The 11,768-nt window shown below is 39.0% G+C and overlaps 1 protein-coding gene across 26 annotated transcripts in view; it reads right to left on the bottom strand.

The window, feature by feature from the left end:
• Positions 1–11,768, bottom strand: part of FHIT (fragile histidine triad diadenosine triphosphatase) — a 1,710,176-nt gene that overhangs the window by 1,386,222 nt on the left and 312,186 nt on the right. For 2 of the 26 annotated variants that reach the window (XM_069084222.1, XM_069084224.1), the window contains exon 1: positions 10,610–10,743. The exons of 23 other annotated variants lie outside the window; for them this stretch is intronic. The gene's annotated coding sequence lies outside the window, so the exon portion shown is untranslated. Of the gene's footprint in view, positions 1–10,609; positions 10,744–11,768 lie in introns of those variants that run through there. One more of the 26 variants, XM_069084212.1, reaches the window with a different exon arrangement.

The following is an 11,768-nucleotide window of genomic DNA, read 5'->3' as shown; positions in this document are numbered from 1 at the left end:
GCACCTACTTTGTTCCTTTGTGCCCGATGAAGAATGCATTAAGCCAGATCAATAGGCAACTAAAGCTCTATATGTAAAACGTAAGGGTCTATTCATTGAAAAATTATGAACCATGCTATAGAACTTAGCCAGGTCAGAGCTAAATTAAATTATTGATCTACATCCATTTTTCCCCTTTCTGTGTAAGGATCTCCTAAATTGTTTTATAACTATATATTACTACCTACCTAGAAAATGAATCTTCTTATTCAGAGACAACACATCTGCTGACCTATGGCTTTCTAAAATTAACCCTCTTGTTTGTAGCAGATGGCAAGCAGTTAATTTTGTAAGATGATCTCACTTGACATAGATATATACATTCCTACACTCTCATTTGGACCCTTTACTCTGCAGCATGGTTATTGGTATATATAATGTCATTCTCTTATTCTGTCTTTTGGGGTCAGAGATAGAGGTAGTATGGGGAAAGGGGAGAAAAGAATATTAAAAAAATTAAAAAGCTATTTCACTTAACCCTATCCCATAAGTTATTATCAATGTGCATTCAATTGAAAAGACTAAAATACAGTCAGTTGACAAAAGAAATCAATGACTTCACTGAGACCCTAAGCAAAGAGTAAACCCATTAGTGAATTTCAATAGTATTTTCAATCCTCCAGTTTCATAAGCACACTGGCCAATTCTCTGGGAGCACTTTTATAAATGTAACTTTCCCTTCCAACAAAATGATAAACATACGTCCCAAATTTAGATTTTATTTCACTGACTGAAATGCGAAATCCTTAAATATTTCCAAGGAAATCTACATTGCAAGAGCCATGTGCTTACAGCTAGGAAAGCAAGCATTTCTTTGTGATACAAAGATTTTTTATTTGAGGCTGTACTTAACCAGCAACTTTTGCCTCTAGGGGAAACATTTTCACTTTCACAGAAGAATGTCAGACTAAGAAGTCTCTTCATTTACTCTAATGGAGCCATGATCATTCTGACTCATGTATCAAATAAAGCAGAAATTATTTTTAAGGTGCATAAAGAGTATGTGTACCAAAATACAGGACAAATGTATTTTAGAGAGAAGCAGTAGGAAGACAGGGTGGGGGAAAAGATGGAAAATCCACCTCCCACCCACCCCTAGGAGCTAACACAGCGGAGTGCTTGGTTTCATGGGATGCCCAAACAAAAGTAAATGGTCCTCCTCATTACTTCATGGTGCCTACTAGATTCCAAGGTATGAGATCTCTTTGAGGCAAGGACCTCATCATCCCCTAGGCTTACTCATCTAACCTTATTCTTGTCCACATTTCCCAAAGTCCCAGGAACCTTCCTTTTTGGTACCAGGGAGGCACTTGGGCTGCACACCTAACATGCCTGAAGCCAGTTAGATAACCCGAAGGTCTCCATTTTATTCCATTTTGATATATTTTGCTTGGCTGGTTTTTGTTCCAGATCTGAGACTTAATCAGTGTAGCAAAATCGTGGTTTAGAAACTCCTTCCTCTGATGTAAGTCAGCAACTCACCTGTGCGATTTATAATATATGAGCATTTTGAGATTAAATGATTTGCCCAAGGTTATACAACTAGTATAATTTTACAGATAGGACATGAATCCAGGTCATCCTGACTTATAGGCTGACTATATATATATATGTATAATACAAATAATATTTACTATATATAATAATTATAAAATGCATATATTTATATGTAAATACATATAATTTGTATAAAATATATAATACAATACATTTTATATGCAACTATATATAAAATATATGCAAATTTTATAATTATATATTAATATATAAAGTATATGTAATTTTTATAATTAATATGTACAATAAATATCATATACTACATAATTACTATATATAATGCTGCCTCCTATGCACTTAATTTTATAAATATTGAATTGTAACTTATCACATAAAGGTTTATTGCTTTCCCTTCAGAGGCAGTACAGGGGCTGGACCCTACTTCTGACACCCACTGCCTATGTAACCCCAGGCCAATCACCTCACCTTTCATCGCTTTGGACCGATGGCACCAAATTCAAACAGAAATGGGAACCACCAAGCTATACAGATGAATCTCCACTGAAGCATAGTGTCTTAGAAAACCACCTGGTAAATGGCTCTCACCCAATGGAAATGGAAAATGTGGAAGATGGTGGAGTAGAAACAGGACTTCCGTGGGGTTCCCGCTCCTACCTCCTTCAATTCATGTAAAAGGTAACTCTAAATAAACTTTGGAGCTACAGGACCCACAAAATGACACAGAGAAGCTAACCTCCTGCTGAGGACAGCCCGGCAGGCGGGCAGGAAGCGGTAAGCACAGTGCTCTGGGACTCGACCCTAGCCCCTCGGGAGCCAGAAATTTTAGCCTCAGGGTGGCCACAACCAGCCTCCAGCTGGATGGACTTCAGATCACCAGCAGCCACAGCAGTTTACAGAATTACCATCCCATAGATGCTAAGGACAAAGTGACAGGTCAATGCAGTGTGGGCTTTAGGAACCTGAGAATTTGGATGAGCAGTTGGCCTTTGCCTCCAGGGCAAGAAGCAGCTGAGGCACTGCAGCCATGTAGCCACTACCATGAGGCTGCTTCAGAGCTCAGGGCCTGCAGATTGTAGGGGGACCAAGCGACCATTCTGAGGGGTAATCGCTCTTGCTTTAACCTGCTTGGATCTGGATTGCAGCCTAAGGTGGAGGTCCTGGGGTGCGTGACCAGTTTGCCAGAGCTTGGGGAGGCTTCAGAGAAGGCACCCAACTAATAGCTCCAGCAGCTGAAAAAACCCCAGCAATTGGGACACAGCTCCTCCCTCTGGTAGCAGAGTTCTACTGTGGCAAAAAGCTCAAAAGTCAAGTAATAGAGTGGCAACATGAGCAAACGAGGGAAGCGGACCGACTTTGGACAACTTTTTGGGGGGCATGGAACAGGAGGAAGACTGCGAAGTAAGAACTTCTGCACCAGAAGTTTCCAATAAAAGAATAAGCTGCTTACAGGCCATAGAGGAGCTTAAGAAGGATTCTGAAAACCAAATAAGAGAAGTGGAGGAAAAATTGGGAAGAAAAATGAGAATGATGCAAGAAAATCATGAAAAGAGAGTCAACAACCTGACTGAAGAAAATAACACCTTAAAAAATAGACTAACTCAAAAATGCCTTAAAAAGCTGAATTTGCCTGATAGAAGAAGAATCTCAAAAACTCACTTAAGAGAATCATTCCTTCAGAATTAGACTGGAGCAAACAGAAGCTAGTGACTTTTTAAGAAATCAAGATACTATTAAACAGATCCAAACAAATGAAAAAATAGAAGGCAATGTGAAATATTTCATTGAAAAAAAGCACTGATCTGGAAAATTGATCCAGGAGAGATAATTTTAAAATTATTGGACTACCTGAAAGCCATGATCAAAAAAAAAGAACTTAGAAATCATCCTTCAAGAAATTCTCAAGGAAAATTGCCCTGATGTTTTACAACCAGAGGTCAAAACAGAAGTTGAAAGAATCCACCAATCACCTCCTGAAAAAGATCCCAAAAAGAAAACTCCTAGGAATATTATAGCCAGGTTCTGGAGTTCCCAGAGCAAGGAGAAAATATTACAAGCAACCAGGAAGAAACAATTTGAATACTGTGGAAACACAATCAGGATAACACAGGATCTGGCAGCTTCTACACTGAGGGATCAAAGGGCTTGGAATATGATATTCTGCAGGTCAAAGGAGCTGGGATTAAAACCAAGAATCACCTACCCAGCAAAACTGAGTATCATGTTTCAGGGGAAAATATGGTCATTCAGTGGAACAGAGGACTTTCAAGCATTCTTGCTGAAAAAAAAAACAGAGTTGAATAGAAAATTTGACATTCAGATACAAGAAGCAAGAGAAGCATGAGAAGGTAAACAGGGAAAAGAAATCATAAGGAACTTATCAAAGTTGAACTACTTATATTCCTACATGGAAAAACAATAATTGTAACTTATGAAACTTTTCTCAGTATGAGAATAGTTGAAGTGAATATAGATGTGTATATATATATGTACACACGCACGCATACATACATACATATGTACACATACATATATATCTATATAGGAGGGTATATGGGCATATGAATACATATGTGAATGTGTGTATATATGTTTACACGTATACATAGACAGAGGGCACAGGACCAATTGAATAGGAAGGGATGATACTTAAAAGGTGAAATTAAGAGGTGAGAGAGGAATATAATGAGAGGAGATGGGGAGAGATAGAATGGGGTAAATTATCTCATGCAGAAGAGGCAAGGGAAAACTGTTACAATGGAGGGGAAGAACAGGAAGGCAAAAGTGAATGAGTCAACCTTATTTTCAATGAATTTGGCTTAGGGAGGGAATGAAATACACACTAAATAGGGTATCTCACCCTACAGGAGAGTAGGGGATGAAAGGGGGGATGATGGAAGGGAGGGCAGGCTGGGGGGGAAGGAAATTGGAAGCACACACTTTTGAAAAGGGACAGGATCAAAGTAAAGAATAGAACAAGTGGGGGGTGGGATGGGATGGAGGGAAATATAGTCAGTCTTTCACAATATATCCACTATGGAAATGATTTGCATAGCTACACATGTACAACCTATATTAAATTACTTATTTTCCCAGTAAGGGTGGGTGACAAGGGAGGTAGGGAAAGAATATGGAATTCAAAGGTTTAAATCAAATGTTTAAAAAATGTATATTATTACTATTATTATTTTACATGTAACTGGGAAATTAGATAATCAGGCACTGGGGCATAGAGATATACCATGTCCTACTGGAAAGTCAGAGTAGAGATGGGGGAAGATATAGGAGAGAGCAGATTGGGGGAGGGGATATTCAGTGGGAACGCTGTTTTGGGGTGGTGGGTAATGGAAAAATGGGGAGAAAATTTGTAACTCAAAATCTCGTGGAAATGAATGATGTAAAATAAAAAATAAAAATAAATAAACTACAAAAACAAACAAACAAAAAAAGGAAATGGACAATGTGAATCTGCACAATGCAACCATTTTAGGGGAATTCCTTATTCATACTAATCCTGACCAGTTACACTAATGAAAGCTGTTTCCTGTTTCCATCCCTCTCACCTCACAGTGTATAATATTGGATTGAAAGCCAGGCTCATAGTCAAGAAGATCTAAGTCAATGCCTGGTTATGGCTTATAATTACATGATGGGTCTTTGAATGTAGAAGACCAAAACCTGCTTCTGTTATTTACTATCTGTATGACCTTGGATAAGTCATGTAAACTCATTGGGTTTGATTTTCCTCTTCTGCAAAATGTGGGGGTTGGCCTCACAAATCCTGCCATAATTCTATGAGCACACTATCATTCCATGAACCTGCTCTAGGAAAGTCAATTCACTTCTGAGTGACCCCCACAAGTCTTTAAAGCTACAGGCTACAGATACTAAAATCTCTTCATTTCCACCATGGTCCTCTCCATTGCCTTTTCAATCCATCACCAGTTTGGTTCATCAGGGAATATTCAAACAAAGCCCATCAGGCTTTGGGTGTCCCATAGCTCAATAAAATGGCAATGGGGTCACATGACCTTGAAGGACTCGTGCCCCAAAGGCAGACCTGAGGGACCTCTTCTTCTGCCTCAATACAGGTCTGTTCCAAAATTGAATAACTTTTTGTCCGGAGAAAAACATATCATTCAACCAAAGGCTTGAAGGGAAAATTATCGCAATTATAAGGTGATTACTGGCAGCTAGATAGTACACAGAGCGCTAGGCCTGGAGTCAGAAAGACACTTCTTCCTGAGTTCAAATCTGGCTTCAGATACTGCCTAGCTGTGTGACCCTGGGCAAGTCACTTAACCCTATTTGCCTCAGTTTTCTCTCTGTAAAATGAGCTGGGGAAGGACGTGGCAAACCACTCCAGTATCTTTGCCAAGAAAACCCAAATGGGGTCACAGAGAGTCAGACATGGCTGAAACAACTGAACCAGCACCCCAACAAGCCGCTTCTCTCTTTCTCTGCCACACGTTTGCTGGTTGCAAGAGGCACAGTAAGTAAACAAGGCAGTGTAAGGGTGATGTGATTTGAATTCAAAGATCCCTTTGTGGTGGCAAAGGGAGCAGGAACTTTGTAACTGATCAAGCCTCTGTTGGGGAAACAAAAGGTGTGAGCTCCTGTCTCCTGTTACTGATGTAATAGGAAGAGGTTGGCTGAAACAGGAAGTTAATGCTGTGTGTATATAAGGAAAGCCCCAGAGAGGGAGTGTTAGATCTCCTTGGAGGAGGCTTCCTGGAGGCAGAAACTGCCACCACCACCAGGGAGGCTGAAGAGGAAAGGCGCCTGAAGAGGAAAGGTGCCTGAAGAGGAAAGGTGCCTGAAGAGGAAAGGTGCCTGAAGAGGAAAGGTGCCTGAAGAGGAAAGGTGCCATAGGCTGGAGAGAAGGATTTTGATTTGAAGAACCTGGATGAAGTGATTTTGATTCTGGAAACCAGCTGACATTTCTGCTGAGTCCAAGGGCCAGCTGGAGCTACTGATGATTTCTGAGAGCCAGTCAGAGCTGCCAAAGACTGAGGAAGCATGACTGTGATACTGGTACTTTGTATGAACCTGTTGGTGGCTTTGTTAAGGCTTGACTTCCTGGAAACAGAAACTGCGAAGGATTTGAGATGGACTGGACACTGTGAACTCCAATGTGGAGCAAGAACTGAACAGAGAGCTGGACAAGAAACTGGCAGCTGTCTGCCTTTGAACCCAGGTGACAGTTTGGTGAATCCAGGTAGGATCTGGCACCATGGAAGGGAATCTAGGGAATCTGAGGGACCACCCAGAGTCAAGCTGAAAAAAGACTTTACTTGGATACCGTATACTAAGATTATAATTTACTAGTGGGGATGAAGGGTCTGTGTATTTTGCGATGATTGAATATTGAATGACAAAGGATGATTGATTGACTAAATGATTGTACTTAGTGACTGATGACTGAATAAGTAATTGGTTTGTAACCTAGTATGCCCCATGAGTGGAAAACTTTGACTATTGTACTTTGTGATTGAATTAAGGATTTTGTGAATGCTTGAGTTACTAAATGATTCTTCTTTGTTCAGAAGTTTTTGACCACTGTAGTGGAAACTATGTGGCCATTTTCTGTGACAACCTCTTGTGAATGCTACATTTTGATTTTCTGTGATAAGCTATAATATTGTGAATGCTGTACTTTGATTTACTGTGGATGTTTTGCTTTGATTTGTTATCAAACAGAGTGTTCACCATACTGTGTAATCAGAACCTTAAAACGCTGTTCACAGTAGCATTCTTCTGGAAAGCTTCTGTGCATGGCATTACAGGCAATTGCACTGGAGGTTATCCCCCTTGAGCAGCTGAAAATAGCCTTAAAAATTTCAAGTGTCTGATAAGGGAGGGCCCTGAGCCAGGTGCAGTGACTTGCTCAGGGTCACCCAGCCAGCTAATCAGAGGCAGGGCCATGATTGGAATCCAGGTGTTTTAAGTCCCAGCCCAGTGCTCATCCCACTGTATGACTCTGCCTCTCCATTCTGTAAAGGATAACTGTTTGCGTGTCATCTTCCCCAAGAGGACAGGAGCTCCTTGAGGGCAGAAACTGTGTTTTTATCTTTATTTGTATCCCCAGCCCTTAGCACAATGACTCACATACAGTAGTTGCTCAATAAATGCTTGCCAATAATGATGATGATGATAAAAATAGCCCCGTATCAACAAGTACCTCCCCACTTGTAGTTTATGTGCCTTTAGGAAGTGCTATATTTATCCAACAATTAAGCATCTCAATTACAAGCTATTATTAAGAAATATAACATGATTGAATAACAAATGTATTATAATCAACAACATAATTAGGTACTAAGATGCCAAATTAAGCAAAATTAATAAATGTTAGAATTTAATTGGATAAATTATGTAAAATACACATAAAGATAATTCTTTTGACACAGAAGAATTAGTTGTTGGAAAAAGAGATTGAAGGAAACTTTAATTTCTTGGGCCTGGGAAATTTTAATTTCTTGGCTTGGGAAGAAAATGACTCATTCAAAACAAAATTCCCTCTTATTCAGGAGCAAGGATCAGAACCTTCACCACCAAAGAATCATTTTGAACGTTTTACTTTTTCAGGACCATATAGCACATCCAAATTTTTGCAAATCACAATGAAAAGGGAAATTTACACATAATAGGTTTTATTTCATGGCCCTAGGAAGCAAACAGCAGAATCACCCCCTAACAGGAACAGGGTTGGCTGCCATGACCAGATCAATTTAAAAGATTTTCTATGGGATAAAGATTCAGTGATTCTACACGGCTAGATGCTTCTTTAATCGACTTCATCTTTCTACCATAAAATAAATGTTGGTTTAAAAATAAATGGTTCAGCCCAGGTTTTGATGAGGAAAAAATTGCTCTGACAATCATCATGATCTCCTGTGTGCCATATTCGTGTTAAGTTTTATGTTAACTAGCATATGTCTGAAGAAAAATAAGCCTGTTTTATAGAACAAAAATCCAAAGAAAGTAATTACTTAAGTATGTCATGATTACCACAATGTTACTAATTTGAGATGTGAGCATCCCTTTTTCATCCCCCTTTAATTCTCAAAATACCAACTAGTGGATGCTACCCATGGCCTCTTAATTGGACCCATTCCTTGCTGTGGCTGTTATTTTCTGCTCCTACTACCTTATGCAGGCAATGTAGCAGAGAATAAACACATGACTAATCCACGGGTTATTTGATAACATCTTTATCAACACTTTTTTTTTTCATACGCAGAGGGCTAAATCAATTTAGCAGTCCTTTTCTTGGCAATGTTTCACACGGCTCTGAGACAACAGCAATACACATACTTTCCAGTAATATGCATGGAGAAAATAGCTCCCTAAGAAATGAGTGGCTCAAACCACAATTTCAAATGAATCTTCATTCAGAATGGTATATGTAATAGCTAGTGCACCACTTTGATCCTCTGCCTGTGTTTAATGAGAAAGTGAATGCAAGAAGAAAGTGAATGCAAGAAGGAAAAACAATTGGCAAATTATTCATTGTACATCCACTCATATTTATTTTATCAGAAATATCTGTTTAATGAAAGTTTTTGACTTTGGGTACTAATAAATCAGATTATGTATATACTTAATAAATGTCTGATTTTTACTTGTCTTGGACTTTAAAATGCTTTGCACATAGAAAGACTTAATAGATACATTTACCAAAAAAGCCAATTTCAACAGACAAGCTAGTTTCTGTTAGTCTAACCATGATATATAGTCAGTATCTATGTGTATCACACTACCTAAACCATGACTTTCTAAAAGCCAAAGATTCTGTTCTATGAAAAATGATGCATGTAGTCATTGATTGGGTGATTTTCTTCTTAGGTTTAAGCTACTCCCTGTGAATAATTTAGAAAACTTGGAAAATTTCATTAAATCTCAGGGCATAGAGTGAGAGATAACATTTTTGACAAATGTTTGTTGTGGCCAGGGTAATATAAATAGAAAATAATAGCATACATTTCTAGTACTTTATGGAATACAAAGCTTTTAACAAATGGTATCTCATTTGATCTTTACAACAGATGCATCAGGTAGGTAGTCAGGAGAGGTATTATTATCTCCATTTCATAGATAAGGAGACTGAGGTTCATGGGGATCAACTGATTTGCCCAGAACCTCATAGTTAGTAAATAACAGAGTCAAGGATCAAATTTAAGTCTTAAGAATCCAAAGGAAGGGAAGTTACTTCTATGCTGTCCATAAGCATGGCTAACCCTGAGTGTAATGCCAGTCTTACCTGGAATCCAGACAGAAGAATCAATGACAAACCAGCAGGAATCTGGACTTACAGATTTCCTGGGGATGGTCCCTGAAACAATCCTCATAGATACATTTTCTGACCCATAACAGCTCATATCACTCCAGCGTTCATAACTGAACTCTATGCTCATGTTCCATAGGTACTCAATAACTATTTCACAATCAGGCCGAAATCCTTAGGTCAGTTTGTCCACTAGGTCCTTTTCTGATGACCAGCATCAGGCACATCACCTTTTACAGCCTGCAAATAATAAATGATTACAGAAAGCTGCGTTTTTCTTTCCCTTCCCTAGAAGTTCTGAACCCTGGCAGCCTTATGCTAGCTAACAGTCAATTCCTAAGCCATATTTACTCCCTGGTCTTAGAAGATTTTGCTGTGTTTTTGCTGATTCCCAATTTAAAAAAATACTGGCTTGAACAGGTACAGTTGTAGCTTGAACTCTTTTGCTGTCCCCAAAAAGAATTCTGTTAGACTGCTGTTAGCTAGGAAATTTATGAGCCTATGCTATCAATGAGAGTTCATTTTGTTCTATCCGTGACCAAGAGCAGTCATGTTGCGAATGCACAAAACCAGCAATAAAGGATGCCAACTGGGAGAGGGGGAATGGATCCCTTCAGGTCCATCCTCCCAACTGACAGTGAGCCAAAAAAGTGATTTTCATGGAGGAAGAACATTAACAGAGACGCCAAACAGATAAATATGTTTTCTGCCATCTCTTTCTGCTCCTACACACCCTCTGACAGCAATATTCACAAAATATAGACTCACCAAAACCCAGGTGGCAGGAGAAAGAACAAAGGGAGAAAGAAGAAGCAGGGAGCTTTGGACAACCTAGAAACTAGATTATCATCCTCAGAAAAATCTGCACATCTCTGTGTGAGTATGAGTTTGAGTGTGAGTGTGTTCTTGGTATCTTGCACAATGCCTTATACCTAAAAGGTGCATGATATATATCTTATTAAATTAGATTGGTTGAAGACTTATATGTCATTACTACATGACAGATGCTGCAGGTGAGGGAGCGTGATGAATGATTTACTAAAAAGTGAGGAAAGATACACTTCATATCCAAATTCCTTTGCTTTCCATACCTCTTTTCATACCTAACACTGAAAAAAAGGACACCATAAAAATTAATCTTATTTTACAACAATAAAAAGCAAGCATGTGTGATGCTATGTAATCACAGAGTATCAGCAAGCTCCTAAATTAGGCTTTCTTGCACACGTTAAAATTTTTGACATTTAAAACCAAAGACAATAAATTCAATAGGTTCCCCAACTCTCTGCACGGCAACGCTCAGTTTTGTTGACCTGAGAGCTGACACTCAGGGAATGTCATTGCTAATCACCACACATGTAAATTACTAGGAGAGGTGTCAGAATTGCATCTATTACTAACCTCAAGTGATAAACACATCATAGTGAGCCAGACTTCTCTTCAAACTCTGATCTTAGCACCATCTCGATGCCCACCTTTCAAAGCTCAAATATATATAAACTGCCAGATGAACCTGTGAAATCTAGTCCTTTTACACTTTTTTTCCTTTGGCACCCTTTCTTTTAACCTAAGAAACAAATTTCCAGGTAAAAATAAACTTTGAGAAAGGAGAGATTCTGGAAATTAACATCTGGACTCAGATACTAGCTATGTGACCTTGGACAAGTCATTTAACCTCTGTTTACCTAGGAGGCAGCTAAGTTGTTCAGTTATAGTCCAGTCAAGAGCCCCTGAGTTCAAATCCAGCCTCAGACATTTACTAGTTGTATGCCCCTAGGCAAATTACCTAACTTCTGTTTGTCTTAATCTACTGGAGAAGGAAATGGCAAATCATTCCAGAACTTTGCCTAGACAATTCCATGGACAGTATGGCCCAGGGGGTAGTGAAGAGTTGGACATGACTGAACAATTGGACAACAAACCCCTA

Source organism: Petaurus breviceps, unplaced genomic scaffold (genome assembly GCF_028583685.1).
Source record: "Petaurus breviceps papuanus isolate PSGF00001 unplaced genomic scaffold, PetGlider_PUasm1.0 174, whole genome shotgun sequence".
NCBI classification, from domain to species: domain Eukaryota; kingdom Metazoa; phylum Chordata; class Mammalia; order Diprotodontia; family Petauridae; genus Petaurus; species Petaurus breviceps.
The sequence above is the reverse complement of the archived record's forward strand: the minus strand, read 5'-3'. Positions and strand labels throughout refer to the sequence as shown.